We start from the raw sequence: 12,547 nt of genomic DNA on the forward strand, positions 1-12,547 counted from the left end.
CTATCTCTCAAGGCCCCTTCTGGTAGAGTTCTTGCACTGGAGATCCTTCTGGAGCTGAGTCCGATATCAAGCAACAGTCCGCATTTGGGGGGGGGGGGGAGAGTGAGAAGGAGGGCCACAGAGCATGAGTCAGTGGGAGTGTTGGTTGTAGTTCCTTGCCGGGACAAGATGTGGGCTGAGTGGGTGTCCCTTTGCTTGGGAGCTGGGTGATGGCTTATTGGGGCAGGAGGTCAATCTTGATACCTAACGGGTTAAGAACTGAGGGTAAAGAGCATTAACAAGGTGGTATATCAGAATGGGAATGGGGGGTGAAGGGATAGTAGGATTTATGAAGGGGGGAGGAGGTATCGTATATAGGAGGGACTATATACACTATCGGCATGGATTGTTTACAATTTAGGTTTGGCTCTCATGGAGGAATCTTTTCTCTATGTACTCATGCCCACATAAAGACATACATTAGTGATCTATTCTTAAGATGTTGTTAGAGGTCTAACCCTATAAGATGGGTCTGAGCTCTTAAAGACTGGTTGAATTAAGATAAATAATTAGCTTAGGTATAGCTTAAGAAAAAGAGGAATGGAGAGCAAATAATGAGAGGGAGGAGAAGACAAAAATATATAAATATAGTAAAAAATAAAGTAAAATAATTAATAAATAAAATAAAAGAGATTGGGTGGTGCATCAGAGTTGGGAGATTTTCCCAGTTTCTAGGCATTTCGTCAGTGATGGGGTTGGGCATTGCTAAATAAAGGTTTCAGGGTTAGATAATGGTTGGAGCAGTTTAGGATACACATACGTTTCACATCTCGAGTACTAAATAATGTGTTAATAAGGCCTACCTATGTAGGTGGCTACCCTATGTGGTATTGTCCGCTGCATCTTATGTATTGAATTTCCTTTCCTAAAGAGAATCTAACAGTGCGGGTTTTATTTGACATAGATGAATTGATGATGATGAAGGCGAAGTGGTAGAAGAAGAAAGGGGAGAAGTGAAGAAGTAGGGAGAAGAGAGAAGAGAGAAACAAAATGTTAATTTGCCCAAACATGTTAGATAAATAGGTCCTTTGATATCAGTCTGTGGTTCCCAGTTGACTGTATCAATGGTCTGAATGATCATATGCTTCAGGTCATAATAGAGGACATAAACCAGAGAAAAAGGGTATCCTATGTGTCAAATTAGGGTGTCCACCCTTAGTATCCAACCCCTTTCTTAATTTTTTTATGTATTAAATAAGGATATTGCTAATCAAGCAAGAAGTAGATTCACCTTGGAAAACATACTTTTATTGAGATAATTTTCATTATTCTTTATTTTTTTGGGTTTTTTTTGGGTCACACCCGGCAATGCTCAGGGGTTACTCATTGCTCTGCACTCAGATATTGCTCCTGGCAGCCATGGGGAATGCTGGGATTTAAACCACCATCCGTCCTGATCTGCTGCATGCAAGACAAATGCCTTACCCTTGTGCTATCTCTCCGGCCCCATGATTCTAAGTCTACTCAAATAATGCTAGTAAACACCAGTCTAATTTGTAGGATGGATTCATTGTATAATATTTTACTTTGAAAATATGATAATGTATTTTTGTTACTCAAAATATTGCTACATTTTGTAGATGTATTTGCAGTTGAATTTTACAAGTCTATCCTTGCAAGATAATATGCAAAGTTAAACAAATAATAATTTGAATTATACTACATACTGACATACAATAGGTTATAGATAGTTGCAAGTTTTTATTCTTGTGACTATGTTATAATTATCAGTGTGTGCAGAATATTTGGGGGGGGGCTTAAAATAGGAATACTATCTTTTTAAACTGTTAATTTTTAACTCTAGTTGAGATAAAGATATTAATCACATACTAATTTTCTTTTTAAATTGAACCATAAAATATTTAAGTTTTCAAACATAGGATAATTCAATCAGATTATGTAAACTTTCCCACTAGATCTTAAATCATGGTGTATGTGAGCACATGAGTATGAACACACACATGCACATATTTGTGTTGAATTTTTCTGTTAGAATTTTAGCTATGTAGTCTTCCCATTGGGATGGTGTTTCCCTAGACACATGAGCCATTTACTCCTATTTATTTATTTATTTATTTATTTATTTATTTATTTATATTTTTGGGCCACACCCGGCTGTGCTCAGGGGTTACTCCTGGCTATCTGCTCAGAAATAGCTCCTGGCAGGCACAGGGGACCATATGGGACACTGGGAATCGAACCAACCACCTTAGGTCCTGGATTGGCTTGGTGAATCATCTCTTGTACCATTTTACATCCTGTGAATCATTTTAGGTTACTTTCTGTCCTATCTCAACCAAGTGGCTTATTTCTGAAGAGAACCCTTTCTCATCTGTTAAATGTTATGCTTTAAATCAGCTTATTTACATTCCAGCATTTAGAGAAGAAATGTAAGCTGTTTCCCCTTGGAATCAGTAAAACTATGATTGTGTGGGAGTATTTATCATGTCATATTTTCTCTCTCTTTAAGAGGGTAACTGAGGGAACCATGATCCCCTGGGTCTTTTTTATGAGTCAGTAAGCACTGATGTTTATGAGCTATTGTCAGCCATCAGCTCCTTCTCATCTGGGAAACCCTTTATCATTTCCATGCATTTCTTGTTCTAGACTTAATTTATTTTACTTATAAAAAGAAGAAAATAGAGAGAGAGAGAGGGAAGGAATAAGGAGAGGGTGGGAAAATGATGGAGGAGAGTTAAGTAAAAGATTGGGTGATTTATATTTTGTATTTTCTTTTATTTTATAAAGGTAAGAAGTAGGGGTTACATGCTGTTTCCAAAGCAGAAAAATAATATGAGAAATAGATTTCTTTAGAGTCTCAAATGATGAAAATAGTTTAAATTTAGCATTGAGGATAGAATGCTGCCTTTAAGATAATATACATCTAAGTAATTCCAAATGTTTTATCTGATGCCACATATGAAGTCTCCATATACATTTAGTGCATATGCATTCCTTAGTAACAAAGAATGTTAACTGAAAATCAGCAACCACTACAGTACCACCATGCTCATAAAAACTTCTCTTGCACTCCCATCCATGACATGCCAGCAGTAGCGTCTCCCCTGCAGCTTAGTGAAGGATTTCAGTGTGGTAAAACAAATAAAGTCTTTCGACTTTCCCTAGGTGAACTAGTCATTCACTTCTATTTGTTTTCCTTTGTACTTAGTAAATCATCTTTTGTACCATTTTACATGACATGACTCATTTTAAGCTATTTTCTGTCCTATCTCAACCAAGTGCCTTATTACTAGAGAGGGCCCTTTCTCATATATTAAATGTCATGTATTACACAGCATTACACTTCATAGAAATTCCATCTTTATCTGCTAATCTCTAACTGAATTGGAGATTGGTAGAGTTAGTGAATAGGAGCAATGCTTTCATGAATCAAGTTATCCAGTCCTCTCAAAGTCATATTTAAGACCATAACTTGCATGTTGGATTTTTTGTTGTTGATGATGACAATATTATATTTCGTAATGTGTTCCCTTTGCTTTTCTCAGGAGACATATGTGTATCAAGTGTAAGTTGTGAAATGAACATCTGCTTTAATGTTTCCCTTCTGCTTGTCTCTCTTTTTTTTGGTGCCACACCCAGAAGTTACTCCTGGCTCAGAAATCACTCCAAGCAGATTCAGGGGACCAGAGAGGATGCTGGGGATAGAACCTGGGTCTGTTCAGGGTCGGCAGCATGCAAGGAAAATGCCCTACCACTGTGCTATCACTCTGGCCCCACCACACTTCTCATTTATTTTCTTTTTCTCCAGATCCATTTTAAAGGAAAACAATGTTTTTGGTTCCTGCATGCTCTTTCTAATGTATGACCAAATAATATTTGCCAGAAAAAGGCATACTAACTTAATCAAAATATTAAGAGTTTGTCCTACACTCCTATAATTTGTAAAGTTCATCCTCAGCATATTTGTGAACCTTTTGGTATTTCTGTCAATGTTAATAAAGATAATAATGGGCAGAACTTCTGCCAGATGACCAAGAAGAAGGTACAGAAAGGTCTAAAGTATGGCTCAGAAATAAACATCAGACTTGGCCATCTGCTGATAATATATTGTCAAGGGCTCACAATGAGTTGTTGGTGCCCTGGGTCAAATGTTGAATATTCACATTCTTGTGTTACCAAAAAAAAATCTTTCTGAATTTTTTTAATTCTTTCATTTTTCAAAGCAAATTTTAGGTTTATACAAAGGTAAGATTCAAATTTTTCTGAATTAGGAAACAAAATCTTGCTTAGGACACAAATGCCTCAAAAGTTTAGCTAATGAAGAAAACATGGCAGGAACCTCTTTGCACCTCTTTGGCAGATGGTTACATAGTAAGGAAAGTAGATCTTATATAGTTGATGCAAGATTCTTTATTCTTATTCAGTGTAGAATGTTGCTTTTAATAGCAAGTTTCTGACTAGGCCATTGGTTGACTTAGAGATGTGCAGCCACTCCCACAGCTGCAGCCCAGAGGATAGAAGGCATAGCATGATTTAGTGATATGTTTTAAATTAGGTTAGTCAAGCTATAAATATTTTTGGTAATTTCTAAAAAAAATGAAATGTTTTGTCCAAGCCAGAGATTGTGTTGTGCAATATAAATTAACATGCTATCGGGTATGTTCAGTAAAGCAGAATGTAAGTGTGTTTCTGATAGAACTATGTATTTGTGCTGATGATTTCTAAGTTTCTTCAGGGATAAAATTCAAGTCCCTATTGGTGGAGGAATAATAAAGAGAGTAAAGCACTTAACTGCATGTGACAACTAACCTCTCCAACACTTCATATGGTGGTCCTCCACAACACTTCCTGGGGTGCTAAGATCTCTGAGTACAGGGCCAGTAGTACATCCTGAGCTCCTCCAGGCATGACCCCAAAATCAAAACCGAAACAAATATTTGCCTGTAGGCTCTAATAACCTTCATTAAATGCCAACCCCAGCTTCAGATAAGTGTTCTCACTGATTGATTTACACTGCCTTTTTAACTGCTTCCAAATAAATTGGTTTTATGCCAATTATATTTTCTACCTAAGATTTCTGTCTTTTGTTCTTCTGTGTCCTAAGTCATTATTTCCCTTATTAATCCAAGTAGGATCCTTGTTATAAAAAAATTTCTGAATGAATTAAATAGCTTCAAATCACTGATGTTCATTTAGTCTGCCTAAAATAGTTTTGTACACAAAACTCCTCATAGAATTTACAGATAAAATATTATATGAGAGGGGGCGAAGTAGTGGCACAAGTGGTAGGGTGTTTGCCTTGCATGTGGCTGACTTAGGAGAGATCGCAGTTGGATCCCTCAGTATTCCATATGGTCCCCCCAGCCAGGAGAAATTTCTGAGCACATAGCCAGGACTAACCTCTGAGCATTACCAGGTGTGGTGCAATAAAACAAAAAAAGTATATGAAACAATATCCTTAAAGATTTATGGGAAGTATAGTCTAACTATATCTAGTCCTATTAATTAATAGTAATTCAGAGAATTCACAGAGATCAAGACATGTATTGAAGTTCTGTGTAGATAAATGACAAGAGTATATATGAAACAGAACATAATTTTAAAAGGCCTGCCTTTGTGTCACATACATAGAATTAGCCACTTCATTAAACCTAACATGTCTGACTTCTTGTTATATAAAAGTGCATATGTCTTTTCTTTTTAAACCACATTTTATTCATTTTTTTTGGTACTCACAGCATAAACCACCCAGGAGACTGTGACATACTATGGAAAAAAATTAAAGATGAATAAAGAGAAATTTTATTTTATTAGTAAATGGGCAGAAAACTAAGAGAGACATTATTTTTCAGTGGCTTAAGAAGCTTAGGTGTTTAGATAGGATACACCGTTGAGGATTAATGACAATTCTGAAAAGAATGGGAGAGTATTTGTAGCTATTGTCATCCATTCTTTCTACCACCATATGTAGCATTAAGTATTTGAATAGGTTTAACTACCACATGTTTTATATAGATATTGACTGTATTATACTAGGATAACTTTTTATTTTACATTTTTAATTTTCATTGTTATTTATTTAGGTAATGTTATATTTACCTTCCTGCACATTATTACTTTATAAAAATAAATGTGATCAGTTGTTCTAAGAAATGTCCAGTCAAATTTAATATGTAAAGGCTTGTTTTCTTGAATGTTCCAGGAAAGAGTTCCTGTTCTTTGAAAGCTACTATAAATTAATCACCTCTTATTATTATTATTATTATTATTTTTGTTTTGGGGTTCTGTTTGCTCAGGGGTTACTCCTGGCTATGCACTCAGTAATTGCTCCTGACTTGGGGGACCTTAAAGGATGCCAGGGATTGAACAGTGGTTCATTCTAGGCTAGCGCCGACAAGGCAGACATCTTACTGCTCTGCACCACTGCTCTGGCCCTTATCTCTTATTTTTATGACATGATTTCTGGATGTAATATCTAAAATTGCCATCATAATTTTGTCAATATGAGAAGTACTCATTTGAAGATGAAGCTAGTAACATGGAGATATGACAGAGTTGGAAAGAATCTGGTTACTCAATATGAAATATTGAGTAATATTGAGTAATGTCATTGAACCCCAAGGACTTCTTTCAGTTATGAGAGTAGATACACTTCCTTTATTTATTCCTTAGTGTAGTTAATGTCAATTGTGGTTACTTGTAGTGTCAGAGTCTTAACTGATGATGCTCATCTCATTAGCACATAAAAAGTATTTAAACGCAGGGAGAAAATATTTTACTCCTTAGGCATTACAACCTTGAGATCATGGCAAGGAAACTACACAAAGTAGGAAAAGAAAGTGGCAGAGATATACTAAGAGAAAGAAGAAAATATCGGGTCAATGGTTTTCAAATAGAAAAGGGTTTATAGAATGAAGAAGTGGTGATATATTTGAGAATTCCAAGAAATTTGGTTTTTATGAGAACAAATATGTTACTTCTGGAAATAATATTAAACTTAACAGTGATCCTAGCTAGCCAAAATAGTGAGGGTAGAAAGAAATATTTGTAAGAATAAACTGAAAGGGACTAATGGTAGAGATGATAAATAAATACAAGTTTCATGACATTTTGCTGTGAAGAGGTCCAAAGGAGTGAATTGATTATAGTAGGTATGTAGAAACTAGGGACATTTATTTTAACTGAAATTTTTGTTTTGAAAATGAAAGCACTTAGATGTTTCTATGCTGATGACCCAGTGAAGTAGAATAAATTGAATGCAAAAAATAGACATTATGACAGAAATGATGTACTTCTAAAGGCAAAGAGGATGAATTCATGTATTCCAGTGTGTAGGAGGAGAAAGTTCCAAGGAGTCAGCTATATTCTTTATCAAGAAAGAAAGAAAGAAAGAAAGAAAGAAAGGAAGGAAGGAAGGAAGGAAGGAAGGAAGGAAGGAAGGAAGGAGGAAGGAAGAAGAAAGAAAGAAAGAAAGAAAGAAAGAAGGAAGGAAGAAGGAAGGAAGGAAGAAGAAAGAAAGAAAGAAAGAAAGAAAAAGAGAGAAAAAGAAAGAGAGAAAGAGAGAGAAAGAAGAGAGAGAAAGAAAGAGAAAGAAAGAAAGAAAGAAAAGAGAGAGAAAGAAAGAAAAAGAAAAAAGAAAGAAAGAAAAAAGAAAAGAAAGAGAAAGAAAGAGAAAAAGAAAGAAAGAAAAAAGGAAGAAGGAAAGAAAGAAAGAAAGAAAAAGAAAAAGAAAGAAGAAAAATAAGAAAAGAAAAGAAAGAAGAAAGAAAAAGAATGAAAGAAAGAATAAAAAGAAAAAGAATGAAAGAAGCAAGAAAGAAGGGAAGAAGAAAAAAGAAAAAAGAGTACTGATACTTTTAGATTTAGATATCTACTTTTTGATATGACTAAGATATGACTCTTACCAAATGATTCTCCCTCAGATTTAGAAAACAGGTAAAGATTGTCCTGTTTTCTAAATCTGAGAAAGAACAATTTGATAAGAGGTGGAGAAAGAATATGATAAAACATGGTCATCTCAGAAGAGCACTTGCATTCAACTCAAGTTTGATCATTAGCACCCATGTTGACCCCTGAATTTGGCCAGGGTGTTTCCTGAGATTTAACCCAGCATTAAGCCCCTGAATGCTTCTAGGTGTGGCCCCCAAACAAACAAAATTTAGTTTAAAGCTTTGCTGAGTAGGCCTAAGGATTCTCCCACAGATTATGGCAACCAGGCCAATGATTCACTGTTAAGTGGACTTGATGTGCTAGGGGAATACTCAAGACCTTCAGTGATGCTTAAAGTCTCCTAGGCTGCATCCAGTGATGCAGTGTGCAGGAAATATGTGGTATAAAAGATAGAATAGAATTAATGTACTTTAACTCTTATATTATTTTTCCAGTTTTTGCTTCACTTTTTAATAAAGTGATTTTATTATTGATGTCACTTCTTATTACTAACATATTAAAATACATATTAATTTTTAACATATTCATTATTAAACATTAACCACTGAATTACTTCCATTTAAACTGAACTCCTTAAATGCCTTCTACTATATTATAAAAGATACAAATAAATTATAATTCACCTATATGATAGATTGCTAAATATTGACTAAATACCAAATTTATGAAAAATGCCATTTTTAATGAATAAAATAAATAAAAATAAATTAATGAAATAAATCAGATAAAGCTCTTATCTGAAAAAATAAGCAAAATATAAATATATATAATATAATTACAATTGTTAAAAAATTTTCTGAGGGTGATGGAATTATAGTAACCTACATAGATTTTCACAAACTTTTTTTCCTTTTGAAATCAAATGAGAAAGGACTATTTATCTATAAATAAAACCCCCCTTGTCAATACATCTCAATATTTTAGTATGCTAGCTTCAACTTTTGTATTTTTAATAAGATTTTATCTCTTTCATAGTCCAGCAACTGCTGGATCATTTAGAGACCATCCTGCAATGTTTATGGAAGCATAGTTGGTTGCCATAGAAAATCTGCTTTACTTTTAACATTCATGCAAAATATCTTTTTCTGTCTAGTTTAGAAGAAGGCAAGGGCAAGAAATAGAAAATTAAAATTAAAATATATTGGTTTATGAATCACAGTTTATCTTAAAATTTCCTTTAAAATAATTTTGAGAAACAGAAAAATAAGTAGGCAAGATTAACAGTAATATTTCAGGAAGAGCCAAAAAAATTGAATGAGTCTACAGTCCAAGTAAGGAGGAGCAAGATTCAAACACTGCATTTATATTAATAGCAAATTGAAAGTAATGAAGCATTTATCAGCAATTTAGAGTCCAGAAAACTATAAAAAATATTAAAGACATTTAAAGTACATAATACACGTGGTATTTAAACATTATAATTAAAGAAGCAGTACAGAAATAGTAAAAGAAATAAAATCTCACGCATTAAACCTTATACCTGTGTCTTTATATAAAATTCTTCTCCTTTTTTTTTTATAAGAAAATCTTATCTTTCTCATTTATGTTTTAGGCTTATTAATGAATCATATATAGTCCAGAGCCAGGTATTTTGTTTTTGGACAATACTGTTTTACTTTTTAAGTCATTTGAATGACTCAACAGTGATACATTGGCAAAGCCACAGCGGAAGTTAGACAGAAAAAATAAGTTAGAAAAAAAGCAGCGAAGTTCTGTAAAGAGACAAAGGGCATAGGAAGGTTTCCATGACTTGCAACACCCAGTGCTCCACTCCATTAACCATTTACAGAAAACCAAACCTTCACCCTCCCAAGAGAAGCAGATAGATAGGCTTCCATTATCTCTTCTGTGCAGTGATCAGATATTTTAGATAAAAAGATTTTCTTCTAGTTATAATATTTAGGAATACGGGGCCGGTGTGGTGGCACTAGAGATAGGTTGTCTGCCTTGCCAGCGCTAGCCTAGGATGGACTGAGGTTCGATACCCCGGAGTCCCATATTGTCCCCCAAGCCAGGAGCGACTTCTGAGAGTGTTGCCAGGAGTAACCCCTGAGCGTCACCGGTGTGGCCCAAAACAAAATATATATAAATACTTAAGTGAGGGGTATTTTTTTTTTTCTTTTGGATTTTTGGGCCACACCGGCATTGCTCAGGGGATACTTCTGGCTCTGTGATCAGAAATTGCTCCTGGAAGGCTCGGGGGACCCTATGGGATGCTGGGATTCAAACTGCAGTCCTTTCTGCGTCAGCTGTATGCAAGGCAAATGCCCTACAGCTGTGCTATCTTTCTGGCCCCAGTAAGGGGTATTTTTTGACAACTATACATTTCTTATCAAATGTTCTTCTAAAGTTAAAAGAGGAGCATAAACTATAATTAACTTGGGGTGAAGCCCAAGATTAGTATGTAGTCTAATTTTGTACTTTTTTTGGAATTTTTATTCTTTTCTCTGTTTAGGAAATTCTAGGTATTCCAGACACAGTGTTTTTCAAGTTCTGTGTCTCTAATGTGTATGACTTTGAAGTAAATTCCACATTGAAGAATAGTGTAGAAATCAATTTGTTCCTTATTGTTCCATGCCTAAAGTTTTATTCTACTATACTACAATGTAGATTTTGTTTAGCAGTTTTCTTGAAAAGGCATTAGAGGTAGGGTGATAACTTGGCCTTGGACAAAACAAGCTTATACTTCAACTGTAAATAGTGTCTGATAAAACACAAATCAAATTGTGGAAAACCTACGTTCTGGGCAGTGGCCAATGCAACCACCACCTACTGGATCAAAGCTGTTGAGGTAGTACAGATAACCATGGGTGAAAATTACAGATGAGTGAAAATCCTAAAGCCTATTCAATAAATAAGAAACCATCTGGCGATATCTGCTATTGTGCTTTGGATATTGGAGAAATAAGTTCCCAAAGGCTTTTGTAAGTTTACATTTCTGTATAGAGTCCAAAACTAGGGTAGGACTGCAGATGTGGATTAAATGATAGAGCATATGTCTGAGTTTGCCTCAATTTATGAGTTTTTTTTTTTAACATTGATAGGCCCGAATATCATCCACAAAGCTATAAGTAATTAAACAAACAAACAAAATGTCCTCTTAAAAACCAGCTGTAGTGATGGCAGACTGTGAAAGATGGGCTGTGAGGAATGCAACTTTGGAGAATAGAAACAATTTTTATATTCGTTTTTTTAGGAGCATCCTTTAGGGAGGAGGTACAAGCACTCTCTATATTTTTGTCAAATGTTTATAAAAAGTATTTTCTGAGATTACATAGTTTAGCCCTCATTAAAAAATCACAAGATCAATAAATACCCACTCAAAAGACTGTAGGCAGTGAGTCAAAAGGAAGATAAATAAGTTGTACAATTCACATACTGCTTAGGTGATAGAATTAATTAATCAGGAAAAGCTCAGACACTTTATTTTGTTTTTCTTTTATAAGATTTTCTGACCAAGTTGACTAAAACAAATTTCCTGTCTTATGAGAATTCACTAAAATAGACCCTCTGTGGGCTGGAGATAGCAAGAAAGCCATTTGACTGTGTATCATAAATGAGTATGTCAGTTGCAAAAACAATTTAAACTGGTAGAACTTTTTATATGGATTACTTTGACCTAGTAGTCGTACGATGTGTTATGTAGACATAACTTCCATTGTACCCCCCAAATATGACTATGTAGTTGACTATTGAACAGTATGGATCTGACACAATTTGGGGTTTTATATGTATATATAAATTTTATCCCCAGATAATTTCTCAATTCAAGAATTCAACCAAAATCGTTTAGGTCTTGGTTGATATTATATTTTAGTCTATAAAATATTATAGGTTATAGCTATGGGAACTGCTTTAATGAGGGCGAACTTTAAACCAGACATACATTTGATAACTTTGGGTGATATTCACTGATGTTCAAGGGTCAATGGTATTATTTGTACTCAATATGGAGGTCAGAGAAAATTTCCAGTGTAGCTTTTCTAGCTATTCAGTATATATAATTTACATGTAGATGGAAAGGATTACGTTCTCCCTCTTGGTTTAATACATTTTATTTCAGCTTGCTCTTTAATAGTTACCATCTTTTATTAAAGAGTGTGGCTCGTAATATAGTTCACCTCTTTACATCATTATAATATATTTAAATTTTCCAAAGATCAAAGAAACTCCAGCATGAAGTAGGTCCTTATAATTTGCGATAAAATGGATACAATTTTTCTATTATCTCAGTCTCAAAGATATAGGATTTGGTTTTATAAGATGATCTTACAATTTAACTAGGATCTAATCAGATTCAAAAACAGAAGTATATTTGACCTGCACCTTTAATACTCAAGTGAAGAGATAAATGCTCATCTTGCATTGAGATTATATTCTAGTTAAGGTAAAGATAGGAGATCAGAAGAAATCACCATAGATGGTGGGCAGAGTTTGGATTTAAGAAGCACCAGTTTGAATACAATTGAGGTATATGAATACAGATGCAACAGCAAGTTGGTTGAGGGTGGAGTTTGGGTATATAATCCCATTTTGAAAGAACATGAGGTGTTTGAGACCAGCAGTATCTGACACAGACGGTGGCCAGAGTTAGTAT

The sequence above is a fragment of the Suncus etruscus genome, chromosome 4 (genome assembly GCF_024139225.1).
Source record: "Suncus etruscus isolate mSunEtr1 chromosome 4, mSunEtr1.pri.cur, whole genome shotgun sequence".
NCBI classification, from domain to species: Eukaryota; Metazoa; Chordata; class Mammalia; order Eulipotyphla; family Soricidae; genus Suncus; species Suncus etruscus.